Source organism: Loxodonta africana, chromosome 18, assembly GCF_030014295.1.
Source record: "Loxodonta africana isolate mLoxAfr1 chromosome 18, mLoxAfr1.hap2, whole genome shotgun sequence".
Classification (NCBI taxonomy): Eukaryota; Metazoa; Chordata; class Mammalia; order Proboscidea; family Elephantidae; genus Loxodonta; species Loxodonta africana.
This window is the reverse complement of record NC_087359.1, coordinates 80820187-80825259: the sequence shown is the minus strand read 5'-3', so window position 1 is coordinate 80825259 and position 5073 is coordinate 80820187.

Here is a 5073-nt window from a genome sequence, read left to right as displayed (position 1 = left end):
TTCATGCTTTGTTTCCTGAATATGAGGTTGTAGGGCTACCTGTTCCTCCGTATCTTTCCTATTTGCCTAGCTTATCGATGTGCAAGTCTGTCCCAAAATATTCACGGAAGGAAAAGGTTGAAAAGTTCTCCTCTGATTATGCCCATTTGCCTTTTTCTAGACATTTCATTTTTAAATTCAGAGCTTGACTTCTAGCTAATAAAGGACATATGTGCTTTTTGCCTAAGGGGTCTTCACAGCATATCTTGAAAAGGGAGTTTTAGCATTCATGATTGAATGTTCCTTGGATAAATATAAAATCTGGATTTGTAGTTATACCTGATAGGTATACAATGCCCAATACTTCTTGTAGTGAATTTGTGAAGTGTTTATTTAGCTGACTCAATGTTTAGTTCATACATAGAAACACACCGTTTGGAAAGAGCCTGTATTACCAGTGTACTGGAAGTAGAACGTGGAGCCTGAGCAGAGAAGCACATCACTCAGCATCTGAAAACAGCCAGTGAGCATTTTAGACCATGCCCATTGCTCACCGTTTCTCTTGTCCTTCAAGATTCAGCTCATCCAATCTCACTTGAACCTGTTTATGGATGCCCCCTACCCACCCAGGCTGTTATTCTGTCTTCCTCACAGTGCCGTGAGCTCCTTGAACCAGGCTCCTTCCTCATTCTTCTGTGCTTTCCCAGCACCCAGCATAGCACCTGACACACACTTCTGTGTACAATGGCTGATGGGACTTGTTTTGGTCTATGCACAGGATGTTTCTGATGGTGTGATTGACGTTTGCCATTCTTGTTTGATTTGTTATTGACATGGGAAAAACCTGCCTTTATGTACACTTGACATAGAGAAGGTGTCTTGGTTTTCTAGTGCTGCTGTGACACAAATACCACGAGTGGTTGGCTTTAAAGACAAAAATGTATTTTCTCGCAGTTCTGGAGGCTAAAAGTTAAAATCAGAGTCTTGGTTGTGTCTATGCCTTGGTTCCTTGGTTTGTAGATGATCCTTACCTGGTGTCTCTCTTCCCCTGTGTATATATCTCTCTGTCAAATCTACTCTTTTCATACCTCAGAAGTGATTAGATTTATACCCCTATTTGGGTATGATCTAATTAACATAACAGAATTATATCCACAGGTATAGGGCTTAGAATTCCAACACATATTTTTGGGGAGGCACAATTTTATCCATATCCGAATGGTAGACCCCCAGAATAGAAGCAAGTGTGGAGAATCTATGAGGGGTTTTGGGGGAACACTTCTTAGAAGAGTACTGTTTGGCGCTCTGTATATATTTGTTTAATGCATTAATGAATGAATGATTGAATAGATTAATGATACATTAACTAATGATCTATTAATATATTTCTACTGTTGGAAAATAGACCACCCTCAAGGTACATGGATAGTCATTAGAGAAAATATGTAGAAGCATGTCATGAAGCAGTGCGTTCTCCTCCCACCCACCATCTGTGGTGAATCAGTAATGCCAGGTTTGGGTTAGAGATGGGCGTTCTGATTAGACTCCCATCTCCCCATCCGAGATGTGTTAGAGACGCTTGCTCCTCCAGAAAGAGGCATGTTCTATATTAGAACATACTGAGAACTACCAAAGCTGTATCCTTTGTATCCAGTAATGGGCTTGTTTGTCCTCTTCTTTGAGTGTGTTTAGGGAGGGGCAGTGGTGACGAAGAGACAGTGGCCAGCACACTGTTGTATAGGGACGGGGGAGAGAGTTTCTTTTCTTTCCCAAGGACCAAATTGCTCCTCACCACCCACACTCTCCTCTGTGTTAACAGCTCCAAGAGCTCCCTGGCATCAGTGTTGCTAAAGGAGCGTCCAGTGATGATCTTGCGTGTAGTATCTACAGCCTGTTAGATAGAGATATGGCTGTGGCAAGAGTCCACTCTAGTGTCCATAGGATAGGGGCAGGGTAAAGAGGAGGAGAGAGCCATGACAAGGTAGGGCTAATGGGAAGTCTGATAGGTGTGAACTCGGTGCTTCACTCAGGTCTGAAATGCTGAAAGGCAGTGTGTGCACTTGACCTGCAAGATGGGCGCTGTCTGGGTCTCAGCTAGGCCATGGGGGAAGGAGATGGGCACATAAGCCACACACGTCACTTAAGTTGATTTGTGCCCAGAAATATCTGTAAAGACTGCTATTCCTCCAGACTCGGAGATAAGCCTCCCAGGTCACTTCTGGCTTTAGCAGCAGCTTCCTCTTCAGCCAAAAATAAATGAGGAGTAGCCAGAGGGCAGAAAAGGAAACAGAGGGAAGGGGAGGAAATTGAGGGTTGAGGAAGATAAGATGCAGGGGCAAAAGGAAGCTCTGTATCAGGTTCCTCTTTGGGGAAAATGGGATTCTCCTCCTGGCCCTAGAAGGCTTAAGGAGAAACGTGAGATAAGAGACACAAGCAAGTCAAAATGCTTGTAAACTGGAGCACAGAGAGGAGAGGACAGAGGCTGAACGGATGGAAGTGGGTCTAATTTGCCATGGAGCACTAGGCCCTCGCGTTGGCTTGTTCTTCTGGGTATGAGTGCTTCCGTGAGATTCCCGACCTTCAGAGGCTGAGTCCATAGAAGACTATCTCTGCCTCAAGCAAGTTCATTCTCCCTTCCTCCACTGATGCCACAACACATGCTTTGGTGCTCACAGGTCCAGAATATTGGCTGAGAAGGACAGTGTCTCAGAATCTGCACAAATGGATCAAGGACAGCCTTTCCCAAAGCATGTTGCTCCGGTTCCTAATTCTATGAGATGTCCTACCTTATAAAGAAATAAATAAAAAAATCCCCTGGTCAAAGGAGATTAGGAAGAGTTGTATATTCAGTCTATCTTTTGGAGAGTCACAGAGCAAGTCAACATATTATAGATTCTGAGAAGTCCTGAGTAAAGGAATTTGTTTAACAGGACATCTTCCAAGCTTACATGACCGAGGACAGGCCTACAATATTACACCACATTATAGACTATGTGAATGGTGCCCCATGGATTAAACAATCTATATTACTATATGTGATGACTCTTGCCATGGACCTTTCTGCCCCCCTATAAGTTATACCTATTAACTGACATCTTGGGGGGTAATAGTGGTTTAGTTGCAGAATTCTTGCCTTCCATGTGGGAGACCTGGGTTCAATTCCCATGCCTCATGTGGAGTCACTACCTGTCTGTCAGGCTTTTTGTGCTGAAAAGGTCAGCAGAACTGCCAGACTAAGATGGACTAGGAAGAAAGGCCTGGCAATCTACTTTCAAAAATCAGCCAATGAAAACCCTATGAATCACAATGGCAGATTGTACATAGGGTGACCATGAGTTGAGGGCTGACTCCACCTCAGCTAACAAAAACATGAACTTTTTGAGAAATTCTGTGGGATACAGCTTGGGAAACAGATTATAATTACATCTTCCCCACCATGTATATGCAAACAGCACTATTTCACAGCATTAGTGGGGCAAAAAGTCTGAGTGGTGTTGACTTGTGCCAGTACACTAATCCGTCAATCCTGCCTGGAACCCACAAAATCCTTTTGCAAGAATGGTTACCTAAGCTAAGGATGCAGCTTGTTGGCACAGACAGAGGGTGAGGTCATTATCTTTGTGTGAGAAGCTGATCCAATGCCTATTCCTTAGCTCTTACTTGAACCCCAGGCTCTCCTCCTTCTCTGATTAAATTCCGTTTCAGTATCGGCAGGTAGTGGTGGAAATGGTCCATGCACTCTCAAAGGCCATAGAGACGGCAATACTGAGTGTGTGAAATAGTGAATTGTTGGATAAACCTTGTGTCTCAAAACTGGAAAGAAACGGAAAAGGCCTCCTGGACCCATTTCCTATCTCTAAACCAAAAAACAAACCCACTGCCATTCAGCTGATTCCGACTCATAGTGACCCTACGAGACAGAGTGGAACTGCCACAGAGGGTTTCTAAGGCTGTGAGTTTTCACGGAAGCAGACTACTGCATCTTCCTCCCGCGGAGCTGCTGGTGGGTTCGAGCCACTAACCTTTCAGTCGGCAGCTGAATGCTTAACTGTCTGAGCCACCAGGGCTCCTTTTTCCTGTCTCTAGATAGTTAATAATAATCCCTTATAAATCTTCAGTGTTTCTTTGGCTTAGATTTTAGAACAGTGGCTCCTAAACTTTGCTGCCCAATAGAATAACCTGAGAAGGTTTCATAAATTCCAAAGCCCGGGTTACATCCAATATCGACTCAATCCCAATGTTGGGGGAGGGAGCCAGGTGTCAGTATTTTTTTAAAGATCCCCAGGAATTCCAATGTGCAGCAAAGCTTGGGGACCACTGGTTTAGAAGCACTTTCATTTCTAGACATTTTATTACTGCAACTATGACTCTGAGGGAAGAAGGCCAGGAATTTGTCTTCATCATCCTTTTATAAGTGCAGTGACCGAGGTCCTAAGAAGTCCAGGAACATGATCAAGATACAAAGTCGTGTCAGGTTCCAAACAAATGTCACCCCTTTGAATTTATCTAGGGCAGACTCATCGTATCAGAATAGACTCTGGAAGTGGTGAGACGAGGGGTTGAGTAGTGAGAGCACTTGGCTTGGGAGCCCAGTGGATTGGACACGGGCCTTTGTAGAAGAAACAAGAAAGCCACTTAAATATAAGCCTCCTGCCCCTCATGTCAACACTGTTTCTGTCTGTGGACTGCTGGTTTGCACTTCATTTACAGGGAGAAAAAATGGGACTTTTGTGTTGGAACCGAAGGAATTATAAAAGCCCACAGTTTGTCTTCAGACTTAATGTCAACTATTTGTCTCCTTTTTCTTTCAAACAAGGGCTCACCATGAGCCTTGAGGCAGTCTTAAATATTTTCTCCCTTGGTTTTATAGTTTTTTTCTAGTGCCTGCATCGGCAGGTATGGGAAAAATCTACCATTCTATAGGATTGTTCTGCCAGCCACACAGGGGTCCAAGGAGATATGGTGAGAGAACTTGAGCAAGATGATGCTGAGACAAATGATTCACTAACAGCTTGGCTTCTCTGAGGCTTTGGGGAACACTGACTACAAATTCAGATGCAAGGATGAAAGAAATTATCCTTAACTCCCAAAATA